General features: G+C 33.1%; 1 long non-coding RNA gene across 1 annotated transcript; it reads left to right on the forward strand.

Annotated features, from left to right (window-relative positions):
• The first annotated feature begins 2,959 nt into the window (after positions 1–2,959).
• LOC142537338 (uncharacterized) lies at positions 2,960–6,439 on the forward strand. The gene is made up of 3 exons (XR_012818524.1): positions 2,960–3,119; positions 3,699–3,901; positions 6,202–6,439. It is a non-coding gene; the product is annotated as an uncharacterized LOC142537338 (long non-coding RNA).
• Positions 6,440–9,734: the final 3,295 nt, after the last annotated feature.

Here is a 9,734-nt window from a genome sequence, read left to right on the forward strand (position 1 = left end):
GATTTGAAATCGGACAGATTTAGATTATGAATGAGTTACAGACTATATCGGATATGAGTTATGATTTGTAATTGAGGTCTGTTGATATGATAGTGACGGTGATACTGAAATTGTTCCGTTATACCGTGATTTGAATTGAATCCAGATTAATCAGATTCAGTGTTGAATTGAGAATAGAACATTGATATTATGATTCTCAATATATCGTTTCAGATTTACATAGACAGTCTTGAGTTTAGAACTGATATTGCTTCAGACCGAGACTACAAACGGAAGGTATAATTCAATGTAGTATTGGGAGATCGACTTGAGTCGGTTTAGACTTGAGTTTCTCTAAAGCACATACTTTATTTTATTGCATTGATTTGATTGATATACTTGTTCTCTTGAATTATAGATAGCAGGTATTAGACGAGTAATCTTGTGACAGAAGTGCCTGATTGTGGTGGGATCGCCACAGGGCACATTGCACGATGTCACTAGATGGTGTAGAAATCTTGGGACAGATGTGCCTGATAGTGGCGGGATCGCCACGGGCACATTGCACGATGTCACAAGATAGAATATTGGCGATAGAGCCACAGTCCATGACGGTTAGGTCAGGACACTGGATGTTTGGTTATATCGACGTGGATAGAACTGGAGTCTTTTCTATTACTGTTGGTCGATATAGGAATACCACATCTGGAAACCGGGATCCCTAGACTAGGATTGAGTCTAGTCTGAGTCGTGGAGTCACGAGTATTGTCGACAGTTTGATATTGGTTATGTTTCAGCTTTTGATATATATTGCTGTTATCTATCCATGCTTCTATGTTTATCATATAATTGCATGTTTCGTTGATTTATACTGGGATTATATTCTCACCGGAATTATCCGACTGTTGTCTTGTTTGTATGTGTACATGACAACAGGTGGGACAGGATCAGGGTCCAGGAGATGAGGAGAGATCGTGATAGAGTGGAGACTTCGGACTTTGATGTATATAGAGTTTTGACACTTGATATTTAGATGTTGAACCTTAGTTTTACTGATTTGTAGACGGTACAGGACTTGTACTTTATTTTATACTGAGTTGTATATTAGTTTGATTTCACTACATTCCGCATTAAAAAGGGAAAAAAAATTTATGACCCTAATTACTTGATTGGTAAATTGATCCTGATGACGATTAAGAATTGATTAGCGTCCGGGTCCCCACAAATTTCATAGTTTGGTTTGATTTGAAATTTTGTAAAGGCGATATGATATGACATGATTCGAATTTTATCTAAAATCGAATCAAACCGTAATTGAACACCTATATTACTTCCGCATAGCATCAAAAAAATCTTGATATTTGTAATCTTAATAATTATAATTTAAAATATATATATGTATATATTTTAAATTGCATGTGTAATACCGTATAAATAGTTAAGGTAGTATATCTAGAGCAATATTACTCTTATGTTTTAATATAATATATTCAATTAAATAGTGTTATATCAATGATTAATTTCTGTGAGCTTTTATTCAATAATATAATATTAATATACTGAAGCACACATCATTTAATAGAACATCAATGCTAAAAAAATAATATTCGATGGATTTAGTTATTTCGAACAAAACAAAAAAAAAATACATGTTATTGAATGAAACGAAACGTTACAATTTAAAGTTAAAAGGACCAAAACTAACATTGCAATTTTCCCTTAATTAGGCAAAGGAATCCATCTCTACTTTACTTTTTATATGTCAAAACGAAAGAAATACTAGGAGTGACCTGGAAAAAGTTATTGCCCCTTGAAACCGATACAAGATACATTTTGTATACAGTAGGTCTCTTGTGAGACGGTTCACAAATCTTTATTTGTGATAGTGTCAACCCTACCGATATTCACAATAAAAAATAACACTCTTAGCATAAAAAATAATATTTTTCATGAATGACCCAAATAAGAGATCTGTCTCACAAAATATGACCCGTGAGACCGTCTCACACAAATTTTAGTCTTTTATAAATGGTGAGCGAAAAGCGACTCCTTCTGTAAGCTCCATGATCGAAATACTTACAACTCTTTAAAAATTGGAAGATCTACATGGCTCAATTCAAGGCAAAGAAATTTTCCTCCCCGTTTCAAGACCCTGAAAAACACACCAATGCGTAAAAAACCAGAATGGTTTCGATTTTCAATGCAAACGGAGAAAAAGATAGCGAATCATCCAGAAAAGCCATGTACAAAATTAAAGAATGATTTGTTCTTATAGACTTGCTATGATAAAGAAAATGGAAAGTCCTCAATTCCTAGATATTGAGTATTTTCCAGGAAGCAGACGAGAGCACAACCAGCAGAAGAGGTTGACCCAATCTCCCACCAAAAAATAATTGCTTATATACCAGAAAGGTTTTCATATACAATACACTTTCGTGGAACTTTAAGATTTTTGGTCCCCCAACCAAAATCCAAATAAGATTCTTGACCTCGCTACTGGCCAACACCTATCTTTTGAACAAGAATAACTAGACCTGACTGGGTATAATTTTTAGACAACAGAAAATTTGATAAAATTTTCTATGTTGCTCAAAATGATAAATACAGGTATACCCATTCAACCAACCTCGAAGGTAGATACTTGTTGCTGTAAAGGCAAGAGATTGCTGTACATTATCAGAATATGCATACAAATTATTCGACGGCGCCCAATTTACTAGGAAGCTCTAGGATTTTTTTAAAAAAATATCAAGTAATACTAGAGCACAAGGGGTTTTCTTTTTGGGGTAATTGTATTAAAATCATTAATACAATTTCAAAGTTTGTGTTCGGTCCCTAGTGTGAAACAAATATATTCTCATACCCTGAAAAAATCTGACAAAATCATTTCATATGTTTTAACTCCCTTGTAAACATCAAATTATTTAATTGACCTCATTCTTAATTAAAACCCATTTTTATCCTTATTTATTTTGTTGAATCCATCTGTATTTGGGATTTTAATACTATTACCCCATCCCTCCATTGGCTTCGTGAGAAGAAATCCCATGGTGGGTCTGTGTGAAACATCATTTACTTGAAGCTCAAAATCTTGAAGACGTCGTGCAGAAAAAATTCATCGAAGGGAAAATAAAGTGAAGGTGAGTTTGTTTCCTCAAACTTTCTCATTTTTTCGTGAAATTCCAGCTTTTAGGGCGAATGAGTTTGTGTTTATTTGTTTCAATTTAATGATTCTCTTATGTTTTTTGATTTGATTGTTATTGTGTGTTTTTATTTTTTTAAATTCATTACTTTTTTGAATTCCACTGATTGAATTTTGAAAATTTAGGGTTTTGTATTATGATTGATTTTTAGAATAACGTAAAAGCAATACAAGTATCTTGTGGCCTTAATCATACGGCTGCTTTATTTGAATACAAAGCAATGTAAAGATGAATGCAGAAATTATTTTTAGATTTCTCGATTAATGCAATTTTATCCTCAATTTTTATGTTTTAGTTCTTGAATGAGAAAGTTGTTAATTTTGTTTAAAAATTTTCTGAAAATTCTTTAAAGTCTTGAAATGTGCATATCAATTACTTTTGTATGTTTTTTGTATTAGGTGCAAAATGGTATATGAAAGTGGGTCTTGCAACCTGTCGTTTTTGGGTAGCTGTAAATGTAAGAAACAGTTGTTTGTGATTTCAATTTTCAGCAGTTGTAGTATGGACATTTTTGAGAGGCTTGGAAAAAAATGTGCTGAGATTACTCCTGAAGCTATGATTCTGCAATACGTAGCCCCCCAACACAAGATGCACGTGACTTTGAACGACGATGGTGATGTCCTAAATATGATTCATCTTCATATGTGTATGAAGCTCAGCATGATTGAATTGAGGGCAGAGAGTAAAAACGAATATGTCCGCAACCAAAATATTCGGAGGTAAAATATATTATATTTATGTCCCTGTTTAGTTTTGATATTTTTTTATATTTTAATTTATCAAGCATGAAATTGTGCACTAGTTGAGATTATTGTGGTTATATAATTTGTTCTATGTTATGATAATATAAATATGTTTTGTTGCCATGATATGAATTATTTGACAATACTAATATTATTTACATTCCATATTTTCCATTTTTTTATGTTAAGTTATTTTTGTATCTTGCACATAACAAGTTTATATCATATTGGTAAGGGTTGATAAGGAAGACAGACAGAGAAATAGTGGTAACGAAGCTGATCAAGCCTCTTTGAGCAATACACTAGATGCTTGGATTAATTGCATTCGTGGTGTAGGTAAAACATTCAAAGATGCTGCTGACTTTAGAAGATGTGTTAAAAATTATTTTGTTGCTACAAGACGTTCATTTTTGTATAGAAAGAATGATAGCAAAAAAGTCACTGTTACTTGTACTGAGACTAGTTGTGGATGGAGAATTTATACTTCTAAATACAAAGCAAACAATATATTTGCGATCCGAAAATGCAATTTAGAGCATACATGTGGTGAGAATAATCTACGTAGTAGAGGACATCCTAGAGCAGATGCAACATGGATAGCTAATGTGGTGAAAGGCAAACTTATAGGAGAGCCCTCTTATCGTCCTTGTACAATTCAAAAAGACTTACAAAGAGATTATGGTTTAGAGTTAAACTATCGCAATGTGTGGAAGGGCAAGGAGTTAGCGATGCATGATATTCATGGCACAGATAAGGGATGCTATGATAGACTAAGATGGTATTATCGAGATGTTAAAGAAACGAATCCTGGAAGTGTTGCTGAGTGTGAGATTGATATCGAAACTAACAAATTTAAACAACTGTTCATTTGTTTGCAGGCATGTGTAGTTGGTTTTGTTACTGGTTGTAGACCGTTGATTTTTCTGAACGGGACTCATATAAAGAATAAGTTTAAAGGTTGTATCCTACTTGCTGTGTCGAAGGATGTCAATGATGATCTTTTCACAATTGCTTATTCTGTAGTGGACGCGGAGAATGATATTAATTGGGAATGGTTTTGTTATCATCTGAGAAGTGTTCTGCTTTCGTATCAAAGCATTCCATTCAATGAGTACACTTTTTTCTCTGACAGACATCCTAGGATTATCAAGGCAGTTAAGCTACTATTTACGGGCAGTCACCATGTGTACTGCTTGAGACATTTAGTTGATAATTTTGTGAAAGTGGTACATAATCAATTATTTTTTTTATCTAGACCGATTTTTTTTTTTTTTGTGTATATAAATAGATGTATTTAATCTGAATTTTTTGTAACCATTTTAAGTGTTGCGAAGCTATCCAAAACATAACAAAAAGCATTGGTCTTCGGTATTCAAAAAAGCTGCTTATGCTCCATCTTTGCAGGAGCATGAACAACATATAAAAAATATCATGGAGTCCATGCCACTTGCTAGGGATTTTATTGTAAATTATGAACCACAGAGTTGGGCAAATGCATTGTTTCTTGGCAATAGATGGGGTGTTATAAATAATAACATCGCTGAATGTTGGAATGGTTAAAGCAGCTCGTTATCTCCCTATCGTGGGTATGGTGGACCATATACGAGTGCAGATCATGAACATGATGCACCAACGACGTGAATCAACAGCTATGATGGTTAAAGAATTAAGTCCAAAAAAGGAGAAAGCTATTGGTAGTGTATATGTGGAATCCCGGAAGTTGAGAGTGCACCGGTCTTGTAATTGGAGGTTTGAAGTAGTCGATGGTGAAAAATCATTTGCTATTGACTTGATAGACATGACCTGTTCATGTAGATTTTGGCGAATCAACAAGCTTCCTTGCAAGCATGCTTGCGCCGCTATTGAGTCGAAGTCGATGTCGCTTTATGATTTTTGCGACAAGTATTTCAAAATTGAAATGTCCCGCCAAACATACAGAGGAATTATTAATCACATCCCAACGTTTGACATTAATGAGTCTTATCTTGATGATGGAAGTGTAATCAATGCTCCTGATGTGAGGAGTCAGCCTGGTCGTAGGAAAACCAAGAGGATACCATCGCAAATCGAATCACGTGTGTCAAAGTGTAGTCGTTGTCATAAGGGAGGACATAACAGACGTAGCTGCAAAGAAGCTATAAACTAGCTGTTATTGTTTCATGAAAATTGTGTTTCAATGTTTTTATTATTACTAACTATCTTACTGTTAGTATATTTCAATATTCAGTATTTTTGTTTATGATTGACACCAGAAATATTTTTCGAAACTTTAACAGGAAAAAGAGAGTGCTGGAAGGGGAATCAAGCATGTTGATACCAGTGAGAAGTCGTACGCGTTCGAGAAGCATTGGTGGTTTACGCATTATGTGATTGTTTTGTTTTTGAAAATGTTGGGAAAGAGTTGGTTTGCCTTACTGTCATGTTGTTTTAGTGCTTGTTGATGTCTTGTATTCTTATATGTTCTCTGGAAAAATAACTTGGGCTTTAGGTTGTTGTTTATGTTAATATTTTAAGTTGGAGAATTTATTGTTTTGTTTGTGTTAGGTGTTAAGCACTTCAATATGTATTTTTATTTATTGTTATTTGTTTCTGGAAGGTTTGGTGTTTCATTTGTTCATTTTTTATTGTTTGGTTTAAGGGGTGTTTCAAATGGTACATATCAATTTTGAACAGATATTTGAGTACAAAAATTGCTTAATTTGGTATATTATGTGTAAATATGAGTACAAATATTAAATAATTAGGTATATTTTGTGCACAAGAAAACTGTACTAATATTATATCGAAAATACAAAATATATGTCCAAATTAGAAGTTGTTTACTATTCAAACTTTAGTTAATTAATGTAATATTTAGTCATACATTAATATTAACAGAGATTTGAATACAAAATTTACTTTATTATGTATATTATGTGTAAATTGGAGTACAAATGTTAAATAATCGAGTATATTTTGAGCTAGAGAAAAAGATATATTTTCGCCGAAATTGTAGTGTGTCAATTTCAAGGTACATAAATTGTCCGATTGAGTATATACGTTAAGGAATTGAGAACAATGTACACATGAATTGAGTACAATGACTTGTCAATCCAGCACATCGTAGAGTAGTTAATCTATTCATGCCTAGGATCACCAAGTCATTATCCGATGAAGTTCTTGTATTTTGTCAATTTCAAAGGACATAAAATGTCCAATTGAGTATATAAGTTACATAATCCAGGACAATTTAACATTTTATTGAGTACAATATTGTTTCCATCGATCAAGTCAAAATAAAATATTCGCCAGAGTTGATGTGTTGTCAATTTCGAGGTACGTAAAATGTCTAATTGAGTATATAAGTTAAACAATCGAGAACAATTTATACGTTGATTTGAGTACAACAGAAGCATGTATTGAGTACAATATACGCATGAATTGATTACAATGTACATATGTATTGAGTACAGTGTACCCATAAATTGAGTACAATGTTCACATGAATTGAGTACAATGACTTGTCAATCCAGCACAACGTATAGTAGTTCATCTCTTATTGCCTAGGATCACCAAGTCATTATCCGATTGAGTATACATAATCCAGGACAATTTAACAGTTTATTGAGTACAATATATCTTCCATCTATCACCAAGATAAAATATTCTCTAGAGTAGTAGTGTGTCAATTTCAAAGTACATAAAATGTCTGATTGAGTGTATATATTAAATAATCGAGCACAATTCACATGTGACTTGAGTACAATGTATCTTCAATCCAGCACCACGTAGAGCAGTTCATGCAATGATATATATGTACAAATTTTCAGTGTTCGGTACAAAATTATGGCATGAAAACATAAATCGAGTACTGACAAAACAACTTCTTTATAGACGAATGCATATGAGATACAATACTTCACCAAGTATAAGGATGAATATCATTTTATAGTACCATCACTTGATGTGTTGTACAAGAACTTCTAAAGCGCACAAGATCACTTCTCTTCTTGGTGTGTTTTTCGGGTGTACATAGGTTAATTTCAAGGTAAACCCAACATATTCATCTATATTTTGATGAAAGTACATATCATATGTTATGAGGTACATTACACAATAAATCGGGTATACATGTGTTAAAATCAGGTATACATGTACATTAATCGAGTACTAAAATTCATGTTATATGTCAATTTCATGAATTTTATATATCTTCAATTTGAGTACTCGATTTATGTACATGTATACCTGATTTTAAAAAATGTATACCCGATTTATTGTGTATTGTACCTCGATTATTTAATACATATACTCAATCAGACTGTTGTGCCTAAAATATAATCTAAGAAGCCCACTTTGAAGCCCACTTTGAAGCCCATGAGCAGTAGCCCAACAGAGGAAGCCCAATGTAGTTGCAGCCAGCCCAGCGGAAGAAAATTGCTGTCAGTTACGGCCATTGCCCAAAGTGGAAGATGGCGGAAGATCGTGGGGTGATCGTGGAAAGGAGAAACTGATGTGCAGAATGTGACAAAAGAGAAGGAAGGGATCAGAAAAGGCCCCCGACAAATCAACAAAAAAATCTACAGCAAAGCTCTGCAGAATTCTCTCAATTCTATGCATGTTTATTTTAATTTCCAGCAGTCAAGCATTTGAATTTTTTACATATTCCTTCAACTTTCTTGTAAAAACTTTGATCAAGTTCATAACGACATAATTATATTTGATGTTGTTAATGGATCCCTCTTGTAATTTTGTCATATTCCTCATTTTTGTTTGCGTTTTTGAGCCATTTCGAAGGAGTTAGAACTTACGACCGAATCGAGACCTACAACGTTTGGTAAACGAAGTCAGATTATTTCACAAATTTGGCACGAACACGTGCCTGGCACGCCCCGCAATTTTCGAGACAAACACAGACATTTTATGTACTTTGAAATTGACATAGTAACAACTTCAGCCAGATAATGAATTGGTGATCCTAGCATGAATATATGAACTACTCTACGTTGTGCTGGATTGACAAGTCATTGTACTCGATTCATGTGTTCATTGTACTCAATTTATGGGTACACTGTACTCAATACATATGTACATTGTAATCAATTCATGTGTATATTGTGCTCAATATATTCATCTATTGTACTCAAATCGTGTGTACATTATCCTTGATTACTTAATCAACGTGTAATTTATTCTCGATTATTTAACTTATATACTCAATTAGACATTTTACGTACCTCGAAATTGACACACTACAACTCTAGATAATATTATATCTTGTTGATCGATGTAAGAGATATTGTACTCAATAAACGTTTAAATTATCCTGGATTATTTAACTTTATACTCAATCGGACATTTTATGTACTTTAAAATTGACATAATAACAACTTCAACCAGATAATGACTTGGTGATCCTAGCATGAATAGATGAACTACTCTACGTTGTCCTGGATTGGAAATCATTGTACTCGTTTCATGTGTTCATTGTACTCAATTTATGGGTGCACTGTACTCAATACATATGTACATTGTAATCAATTCATGTGTATATTGTGCTCAATTTGTGTGTACATTGTCCTCGATTAGTTAAATACAATTGTGTGTTTACTAATGTATGACTAAATATTAGATTAGTTAGATATACTCGATTATTTAAAATTTGTACTCATAGTTACACATAATATACCCAATAAAGCAATTTTTGTGCTCAATTTTCTGTTCTAAATTGATATGTACCATTTAAAATACCACGTAAACCAAACTCTGAAAAGTGAACAAATGATACACCAAACTTTCCCAAAAACAAATAAATTTTAACATAAATACA

The sequence above is a fragment of the Primulina tabacum genome, chromosome 2 (assembly GCF_025594145.1).
Source record: "Primulina tabacum isolate GXHZ01 chromosome 2, ASM2559414v2, whole genome shotgun sequence".
Lineage (NCBI taxonomy): Eukaryota > Viridiplantae > Streptophyta > Magnoliopsida > Lamiales > Gesneriaceae > Primulina > Primulina tabacum.